The 10,913-nt window shown below is 49.1% G+C and overlaps 1 long non-coding RNA gene across 1 annotated transcript; it reads left to right on the forward strand.

Annotated features, from left to right (window-relative positions):
- The first annotated feature begins 224 nt into the window (after nt 1-224).
- Nucleotides 225-9,767, forward strand: LOC139267498 (uncharacterized). Its single transcript, XR_011593919.1, has 3 exons — nt 225-344; nt 971-1,050; nt 9,356-9,767. It is a non-coding gene; the product is annotated as an uncharacterized lncRNA (long non-coding RNA).
- Nucleotides 9,768-10,913: the final 1,146 nt, after the last annotated feature.

Below are 10,913 nucleotides of genomic sequence, written 5' to 3' on the forward strand. Positions count from 1 at the left end.
TAAGGAAACCTATTTGCTTTGGTGTTCCCTCGATCTCCGGCCATCCCCCAGAGATTTGAGTGTTGAAGCCAGGGCTGCTCATCCAGCAGAGGCTGGGGATTGGGCCTGGACCTGGAGTGCTGTTGGGTGGTGATGGCCTGTCGATGGGGGCTCAGTGCTTCCTGTCTGGGGCTGTGTGAGGGAGGTACGATTACATCTGGCTTTCGACGGCCCACAGTTAGTTGAGGGGGAGCTGCGTTGATTGTCTGTTGCCTTCTGTAGGGGTGCTGACCTGTCTGCATTGGTGCGTGAAGCTTCCATTAACGTCCTGAGAGAGCAGCTGTCCACCCAGAGTCTGGACCCAGGTAAGAACATCTCACCGTTCCTGTTCTCAACAACCTGTACCCCACAACACAGATCTACAACCCCCCCCCCCAAACACGGTACTCTGAGACCCCCCCTCCCCCCCACGGTACTTCGAGACACCCCCCAACGGTACTTCGAGATCCCCCACGGTACTTCGAGACCCCCCCCACACGGTACTCTGAGACCCCCCCCTCCCCCCCACGGTACTTCGAGACACCCCACAACGGTACTTCGAGACCCCCCCCCCCCCACAGGGTACTCTGAGACCCCCCTCCCTCACGGTACTCTGAGACCCCCCCCAACGGTACTCTGACACCCCCCCCCCCACACGGTACTCTGACACCCCCCCCACAATGGTACTCTGAGACCCCCCCCAACGGTACTCCGAGACCCCCCCCCCCCCACACGGTACTCTGAGACCCCCCCCACAATGGTACTCTGAGACCCCCCCCAACGGTACTCTGACACCCCCTTCCCCCCCCCACCCCCCAACGGTACTCCGAAACCCCCCCCCCCCCACCACGGGCCTGCAGCCCTCTGAGCCCTCCCTGCCCCCTCCCCCTCTCGCTTGCTGAGCCACTCCACTGCTCCTGATAGCCTTGTGTTGACTGTTTTTGACTTTCAGCTCCCTGTTCCAGCATACGGGTCGCACGGCAGCACTTTGAAGCAGCCTTCGACAAAGTGAAACCTTCTGTGTCCAAAAAGGTGAGATCATCGAACAGTACAACACAGGAGGCCATTCGGCCCATCGAGTCTGGGCTGAGGGAGGCCATTCGGCCCGTCGAGTCTGGGCCAAGGGAGGCCATTCGGCCCGTCGAGTCTGGGCCATTCGGCCCGTCGAGTCTGGGCCGAGGGAGGCCATTCGGCCCGTCGAGTCTGGGCCGAGGGAGGCCATTCGGCCCGTCGAGTCTGGGCCGAGGGAGGCCATTCGGCCCGTCGAGTCTGGGCCGAGGGAGGCCGTCGAGTCTGGGCCATTCGGCCCGTCGAGTCTGGGCCATTCGGCCCGTCGAGTCTGGGCCGAGGGAGGCCATTCGGCCCGTCGAGTCTGGGCCGAGGGAGGCCATTCGGCCCGTCGAGTCTGGGCCATTCGGCCCGTCGAGTCTGGGCTGAGGGAGGCCATTCGGCCCGTCGAGTCTGGGCTGGCGCTTTCGAAGCGGGATCCAGTTAGTCCCAGTTCCTCGCTCTTTCCCTATAGCCCTGCAATTCTTTCTCCTTCGAGTATTTATCCAATTCCCTTTTGAAGGCTACTATTGAATCTGCCTCCACCATCCTATCAGGCAGTGCATTCCAGATCCTAACCATTTATTGCAAAATTGTTTTTCCTCATGTTACCTCTGGTTCATTTGTCAAATCACCTTAAATCTGTGGCCACTGTTTATCGACCCTCCGCCATTAGAAGCCGTTTCTCTTTATTTACTGTCTAAACCCTTGGTGATTTTAAACACTTCTATCAAATCTCCTCAGCCTTCTCTGCTCTAAGGTGAACAAGCCCAGCTTCTCCAGTCTATCCACATAGCTATATTCCCTCATCCCTGGAACCACTCCAGTAAATCTCTTCTGTACCCACTCCACGACCACCGGACATCTCAAAGCGCTTTACAGCCAATGAAGTACTTTTGGAGTGTAGTGACTGTTGTAATGTGGGAAACGCAGCAGCCAACTTGCACACAGCAAGCTCCCACACACAGCACTGTGATAATGACCAGATGATCTGTTTTTGTGATGTTGATAGAGGGATAACTCCTCTGCTCTTCTTCGAAATAATACCATAGGATCTTTTGCGTCTACCTGAAAGAGCAGATGGGGCCTCGGTTTAACATCTGATCCGAAAGACGGCACCTCCGACAGTGCAGCACTCCCTCAGCACTGCACTGGAGTGTCAGCCTAGATTTAGTCAATCCAGATAATTGTGAGGTAATGCATTTGGGGAGGGCTAACAAGGCAAGGGAATACAAATTAAATGGTGAGACACTGAGAAGTGTAGAGGAACAAAGGGACCTTGGAGTGCAGGTCCACAGATCCCTGAAGATAGCAGGCCAGCTAGATGGTGGTTAAGAAGGCATACGGAATACTTGTCTTTATTAGCCGAGGCATAGAATATAAGAGTAGGGAGGTTATGTTTGAACTGTATAAAACGCTGGTTAGGCCACAGCTGGAGTACTGCGGCAGTTCTGGTCACCATATTATAGGAAAGATGTGATTGCACTAGAGAGGTTGCAGAGATTTACGAGGATGTTGCCTGGACTGGAGATTTTTTAGCTATGAGGAAAGATTGGATAGACTGGGTTTGTTTTCTTTGGAGCACAGGAGGCTGAGGGGAGACCTGATTGAGGTGTATAACATTGAGGGGCCTAGAGAGAGTGGATAGGAAGGACCTGTTTCCCTTAGCAGAGGAGTCAATAACTAGGGGGTATAGATTTAAAGTAATTGGTAGGAGGTTTTGAGGGGAAATCTTTTCATCCAGAGGGTGGTGGGGTCTGGAACTCACTGCCTGAAAGGGTGGTAGAGGCAGAAACCCTCACCACGTTTAAGAAGTACCTGGATATGCACGTGAAGTACCGTAACCTACAGGGCTATGGACCAAGAGCTGGAAAGTGGGATTAGGCTGGATAACTCTTTGTCGGCCGGCGTAGACGCGATGGGTCGAAATGGCCTCCTCCCCTGCTGTAAATTTCTATGCTTCTTTGATGATTCCGTGATGATTTAGGTGCCCATGTTCCTGGAGTGGGACTTGAACCCACAACCTTCTGACTCGGAGGCCTTCATGAAAACCTTCATGTTGTTCATAAAGTGTGGACACTGGGGCCGAACTGGTGTTTTATATAGGCTTAGCGTAACTGCCTGGTTTTTGTGCTCTCTGCCTCTGTATAAAGCCCATAATACCCCCAGGTCTCTCTCTCTTCTTGCACACCCTTCAAAATTATACTATTTATGTGTTGTCTCTCCTCATTCTTCCTACCAAAATGTAGCCGCACTCACTTTTCTGCGTTAAATTTCATCTGCCACATGTCCGCCCATTCCACCAGCCTGTCTATGTCTTCTTGAGGTCTATCACTATCCTCCTCACTACACTTCCAAATTTCGTGCCACCTACAAACTTTGACATTGTGTCCCATACCCCAAGTCTAAGTCATTAATTTATATAGAATCATAGTAGTGTACGGCATAGAAGGAGGCCATTTGGCCCATAACATCTGCGCCTGCTCTTTCGAAGAACAATCCAGTTAATCCACCCCCCCGACTCGGTCCCATATCACTACAATTTTCTCACCAAGTGTTTACCAATTCTCTTTTGAAGGCAGCTGCTGAATTTGTCTGCACCACCCCCTCAGGCGGTGCGTTCAAAATCATAGAATTATAGAAATTTACAGCACGGAAGGAGGCCATTTTGGCCCATCGTGTCCGGCCGACCAACCAAGAGCTATCCAGCCGAATCCCACTTTCCAGCTCCTGGTCCGTAGCCCTGCAGGTTACGGCACTTCAAGTGCACATTCAAGTACTTTTTAAAAAGTGTTTACCAATTCTCTTTTGAAGGCAGCTGCTGAATTTGCCTGCACCACCCCCTCAGGCAGCGAGTTCCAGACCCCCATCACCCTCTGGGTGAAGACATTTCCCCTCAAATCTACTCTAAACCTCCTTTCCCCCCCCCCCCCCCCCCCTCCACATTACCTTAAATCTGGTTGTTGACCCATCTGTGAAGGGAAACAGGTCCTTCATAAGAACATAAGAATTAGGAACAGGAGAAGGCCATCTAGCCCCTCGAGCCTGCTCCGCCATTCAACAAGATCATGGCTGATCTGGCCGTGGACTCAGCTCCACCTACCCGCCCTCTCCCCGTAACCCTTAATTCCCTTATTGGTTAAAAATCTATCTATCTGTGACTTGAATACATTCAATGAGCTAGCCTCAACTGCTTCCTTGGGCAGAGAATTCCACAGATTCACAACCCTCTGGGAGAAGAAATTCCTTCTCAACTCGGTTTTAAATTGGCTCCTCCGTATTTTGAGGCTGTGCCCCCTAGTTCTAGTCTCCCCGACCAGTGGAAACAACCTCTCTGCCTCAATCTTGTCTATCCCTTTCATTATTTTAAATGTTTCTATAAGATCACCCCTCATCCTTCTGAACTCCAACGAGTAAAGACCCAGTCTACTCAATCTATCATCATAAGGTAACCCCCTCATCTCCGGAATCAGCCTAGTGAATCGTCTCTGTACCCCCTCCAAAGCCAGTATATCCTTCCTTAAGTAAGGTGACCAAAACTGCACACAGTACTCCAGGTGCAGCCTCACCAATACCCTGTACAATTGCAGAAGGACCTCCCTGCTTTTGTACTCCATCCCTCTCGCAATGAAGGCCAACATTCCATTCGCCTTCCTGATTACCTGCTGCACCTGCAAACTAACTTTTTGGGATTCATGCACAAGGAAACCAAATTTTAATTTGATTTTACATTTTAAAGTTTAATTTGTTTTAATTGCTGGTGTTTTTAGTGTCCCCTTCCCTTTTATAGGGGGCACTGGGGAAAAAGGTGATTTTAGTGCCCAAAAAAAAAACCAAAAAAAAGGAAAAAAAGGGCCTTGTAAATGTCTGGTGTGTCATCCAGGTCGGGTGGCACGGTTTAATGTTTTATAGGTAGACTCTAAAAGAGTTTCATGCACAAGGACCCCAGGTCCCTCTGCACCGCAGCATGTTGTAATTTCTCCCCATTCAAATAATATTCCCTTTTACTGTTTTTTTTCCCAAGGTGGATGACCTCACATTTTCTGACATTGTATTCCATCTGCCAAACCTTAGCCCATTCGCTTAACCTATCCAAATCTCTTTGCAGCCTCTCTGTGTCCTCTACACAACCCGCTTTCCCACTAATCTTTGTGTCATCTGCAAATTTTGTTACACTACAATCTGTCCCCTCTTCCAGGTCATTTATGTATATTGTAAACAGTTGTGGTCCCAGCACCGATCCCTGTGGCACACCACTAACCACCGATTTCCAACCCGAAAAGGACCCATTTATCCCGACTCTCTGCTTTCCGTTCGCCAGCCAATTCTCTATCCATGCTAATACATTTCCTCTGACTCCGCGTACCTTTATCTTCTGCAGTAACCTTTTGTGTGGCACCTTATCGAATGCCTTTTGGAAATCTAAATACACCACATCCATCGGTACACCTCTATCCACCATGCTCATTATATCCTCAAAGAATTCCAGTAAATTAAACATGATTTCCCCTTCATGAATCCATGTTGCGTCTGCTTGATTGCACTATTCCTAACTAGATGTCCCGCTATTTCTTCCTTAATGATAGCTTCCAACATTTTCCCCACTAGATGTTAAACTAACCGGCCTATAGTTACCTGCCTTTTGTCTGCCCCCTTTTTTAAACAGAGGCATTACATTAGCTGCTTTCCAATCCGCTGGTACCTCCCCAGAGTCCAGAGAATTTTGGTAGATTATAACGAATGCATCTGCTATAACTTCCGCCATCTCTTTTAATACCCTGGGATGCATTTCATCAGGACCAGGGGACTTGTCTACCTTGAGTCCCATTAGCCTGTCCACTCTATCCGGGCCCCTCATAACTTTATCGATGTGACTATTTGTACTGTCCTTTTTCGGTCCTTCTGTGTCCTCTCGAGACTCCGCCCCTGATGCCTTCTGCCCGTAAACGGGGCTCCACAATCAGTCCAATCACGTTCCACGATCCTCCGAGTGACCACTGACCGGGCTTCTGATCCTCCGCGGGGCTCCGAGTGACTGGGGTGGGGGAAGGGGAAGAGGCGGCTGGGGGGGGGGGGGGAAGAGAGAGCTGGGGATGGGGAGATGCGGCCGGGCGGGGGGAGAGAGGGAGAGCCGGGGGGAGGATGAGAGAGCCGCAAGCCCCCGAGCCTCCCGATGAGTGGGAGAGGGGGATTGGAGGGGGGAAGAGTTTCTTCGAATCTAGAAGTCACGACACTGTCACTATTCACTTCATACCCAATAAACCTGTTAACAATCCGTACACAATGCCCCATCTATGCACTTGTGCTGGGGCAAGGGACTTCGGTTGGCACTTGGTGGCTTCTGGGGAAACCTATCCTCTGTGGTTTCTGAAGTTGAAATGGATCGAGGTACAATTTCTGAAGTCAGTCAGAACTTGGGCTGGGCGGTTCCAATACACACCACAGCAAATTCAGGATGTGGCTTATCCTCTTAAACTGACCAATCAGCAATAGCTGCAGTGAAATTGTCGAGCCAATCAGAGACAAGGGCAGTGCAAATAGTCGCATCCTAATTTTAGACATCTCAATAAGGTCTCCACTCAGCCTCCTGTGCTCTAAAGAAAACAGACCCAGTCTATCCAATCTTTCCTCATAGCTAAAAGTCTACAGCCCAGGCAACATCCTCGTAAATCTCCTCTGTTTCCTCTCTCGTGCAATCACATCCTTCCTGTAATGCGGTGACCAGAACTGCATGCAATACACCAGCTGTGGCCTAACTAGTGTTTTATACAGTTCAAACACTGTAAAATATCAAAAACAACAGTGGTCTTAGTATTAAACCTTGGGGAATGCCACTGGTGCCTCCCTCCAGTGCACCAGCGCAGCCTTCGGAAGAGTGTTCGAAGATCAGGGCCTCAAATCTGGCACCAAGCTCATGGTCTACAGGGCTGTAGTAATACCCACCCTCCTGTATGGCTCACAGACGTGGACCATGCACAGTAGACACCTCAAATCGCTGGAGAAATATCACCAACGATGTGTCCGCAAGATCCTGCAAATCCCCTGAGAGGACAGACGCACAAACATTAGCGTCCTTGACCAGGCCAACATCCCCAGCATTGAAGCACTGATCACACTCGATCAGCTCCGCTGGGCAGGCCACATTGTTCGCATGCCAGATACAAGACTCCCAAAGCAAGCGCTCTACTCGGAACTCCTACATGGCAAACGAGCCCCAGGTAGGCAGAGGAAAGGTTACAAAGACCCCCTCAAAGCCTCCCTGATAAAATGCAACATCTCCACCGACACCTGGGATTCCTGGCCAAAGACCATCTTAAGTGGAGGAAGAGCATCCGGGAGGGCGCTGAGCACCTCGAGTATCGTCACCGAGACCATGCAGAAAACAAGCGCAGGCAGCGGAAGGAGCGTGTGGCAAACCAGTCCCACCCACCCTTTCCCTCAACCACTGTCTGTCCCTCCTTTGACAGAGACTGTAATTCCCGTATTGGACTGTTCAGTCATCTAAGGACTCACTTTTTAGAGTGGGAGCAAGTCTTCCTCGATTCCGAGGGACTGTCTATGATGATGTCTTCTATCCCTTAGCCAGTTTTGTATAGATGATGCTGCTGCCCCTTTTATCCCATGGATTTCACGTTTGCTCATGAGCCTAATATGTGGCACTTTTATCAAACGCCTTTAGAAAGTTCATATACAACATCAACTGCACTGCCTCATTTATCATCTCTATTTATTACCTCATCAAAAGACTCAAGTTAGTCTAATCGCCCGTAACAAGTCTACCCTGGCTCTCCTTTATTAGTCCATGCCTGTCCAAGTGGCTGTTAGTTTTCTCCCGGATCATTGTTCTTAAAAGCGTCTCCACCGACATTAAACTGACTGGCCTGTGAGTGCCACGTTTAGCCTTCTCGCCCTTTTTTAAACAAGGGTGTAATATTTGGAATCCTCCAGTCCTTTGGCACCACCCCTGTATTGAAGGATTGGAAGATTGTGGCCATCAACACCGCATTTTCTTTCCTTCCCTCCCTCGACAACGTAGGATGCATTCCATCCGGATTGGGTGACTTATCCACTTTAAATATTGCTAGCTTTTCTAGTAACTCCTCTTTATTTTTTTTTATCTCATCCAGTATCCTGACAATACTGATGCAGAGTACTCGTTTAGTATCATTCACTGTGTCTGTAGGTTTGATCGCCTGTCAGTCTGATGCTCCCAAGTGTGCTGTGTGAGATGGGGAGAAACAGTTCATAACGCACTAGTCCCTCTTTGTGTGGCCTCCCCTCCCATTTGCTCCTGGAATGTTGTTAGGTGCTGGGAGGTTGTGCTTTGTGTGGTGACACGGATATCCTGTGATGTGATTGGGGGGTATGGGCTTTGTAACATAAGAAATAGGAGTAGGCCATTCAGCCCCTCAAACCTGCTCCACCATTCAATGAGATCAGGTTGATCTTCTATCTCAACTCCACTTTCCTGCACTATTCCCCCTATCCTTTGATTCCCTTAATATCCAAAAATCTATCGATCTCTGTCTTGAATATACTCAACAACTGAGCCTCCACAGTCCTCTGGGGTAGGGAATTCCAAAGATTCACAACCTTCTGACTGAAGAAGTTTCTCCTCATCTCAGTCCTAATGGCCGACCCCCTTTTTCTGAGACTGTGACCCTTGTTTCTAGACTCCTCAGCTAGGGGAAACATCCTCTCAGCATCTACCCTGTCAAACCCTGTAAAGAATGTTGTATGTTTCAATGTGATCACCACTCATTCTTCTAAACTCTAGAGAATATCGGCCCAGTCTACTCAGTAAACTGTGAGTTGGTCCCTGGCTCGGTTCAGTTAATTCGGCAGCGTTAGAGAGGAAAGTGGAGAGTAGGAGTGATGGGCCAAGAGGGAATGATGTCAGGATTTGCAGATCACACCAAATAAGAGGGACAGTTAATTCTTTAGACCAGAGGAAGCTACAAAGGAATGTTGGTACGATGGGCAATGGGCAGATAGAACTCTGTCAGCAAGTGTTTTGGGTCCATTCCCGTGTGGACTTTGGCAGATGGGTAATTATTCACTGTGGGAACACTGCTCCCTGACCGATGTTCAGCTGGCCTGTAGCTGGAGGCAGACTCCCAAGATCCCAGCTTTTTATCTTATCGCCAGTGATCTGGGCTGTGTTGTGGTTTGTTTAACCAGCATTAAAACTAGCCCTCCCCCAACTTTTGCCCATGCGTTTAATCTATTAGAGCTTATGATTGTGTATTTTTGTGTCATCCATCTCTCTCTAACTCTGTTTCTTTCATAGGATCAGTTGATGTACGAACTTTTGCGACAGTCTCTCAGCCGGTGATCTAGATCGAGGCGACTGGTATGAGTGCCTGTTATCCCTGGACTGGCGGAATGTTTACAGAAACTGTTCCACATCTTCCCACAGGACTCGCTGTATGAGCTGCACTTCCTCAAAATATGGCTGCTGTTAGAAATACCAGGCTCCTCCTATTTCCTTAATCTAATGTGGGGTTCTGCAGCCTGTTACCACCAGTCTCAGGGGAGGGGGGCAGTGGGTATGACCTTGCAGGTTTTAAGCGAAGTTTATGAAATACCTCTAACAACCCTACTGTGGTAATGAACCACTCAATAACTATCCACCATATTCCCATTCCCCTTCCCCTTCCCCACCTCCAATCAAAAGGAATAAATGGGCTTTTGTAATAAAAGGGACTGTCTGTTTGATTTATATTTGGAGCAGAGAGGGTTCTGGCTCAGGGTATATTGGGTCATATATAATCTTGCATTGTTAAAGTGAGATGGAGCAGCTGTGGGAATGTAACTGGGACAGTCTGACTTGACGGAAAGGAGATTGATAATGAAGAGCTATGAAACCCTGCACCCACCAACCAACTAAACTAAATTAACTTCAGTGCAGGTCTAAGGGAGTGTTGCAATGTCAAAGATGTTGCTCTTATCAGACGTTCCCCTGTGGACAGCGCCTGCTTGGTCAAATTAAGGCCGATGATCCCATGGCAATACTGGAAGAACAGGGAGTTGTTTGTTAGTTAATGATCCTCCCTCAACCAACAAACCACTTGTGCCTTTAATGTACTACAGTGCTTCAACGGGAGCATTATCAAACAAACAAAATTAGACACTAAACCACATGATATTAGGGCAGGCAACCAGAAGCTTGGTCAAAGAGATAGGGTTAAGAAGTCTCAAAGGAGGCAAGACAGGGGAGTTTAGGGCAGGAATTCCAGAGCTTCTGCCCACAGACCACACATGATAGAGCGATTAAAAGCAAGTACTCAGAATTGGAGCGGAGCTCCTGGAGTAGGCAGAATTTTAAAATTGAGATTGTGCAGGGCCAGGAGTCAGTGGCCAGCATTATAAAAGTCAAGTCTAGAGTTAACTAAGGCATGGATGAGGGTTTCAGCAGCAGTAGCAGATCTCGGGCAGGGAGGAGATGGATAATGTTACGGAGGTGGAAGTACGGTCAAATAGGTCACCCAGGTTGTGAATAGTCTGGTTCAGCACCAAACATACAATTGTGCTAAGTGCAAGTGGCTAGATTTTAAAACTGATTCACTGCCTGAGCAATTGCAGCAGCTTCTCGGGGGCTTTGCTCAGCACCTTTGCCAAAGTCTGTGCTGTCACTCGGCCTTACCTTGTTTCAGATCACACCTCTGGCTGTTGCCGAGAGAATGATGGTTCTAGTTTGCCGAACTGCTGCTTTCTCTAAAGTTTGCAACCAGTTTCTTGTTGCAACCAGATGATCTTGATGAATATGCATATAAATGCTACATTCTATGCAGTTCCCCACCCCAGTATTGGCCCTGTACAGAGCAGGCTCCACTTTACTACCCCCC

The sequence above is a fragment of the Pristiophorus japonicus genome, chromosome 7 (assembly GCF_044704955.1).
Source record: "Pristiophorus japonicus isolate sPriJap1 chromosome 7, sPriJap1.hap1, whole genome shotgun sequence".
Taxonomy (NCBI): domain Eukaryota; kingdom Metazoa; phylum Chordata; class Chondrichthyes; family Pristiophoridae; genus Pristiophorus; species Pristiophorus japonicus.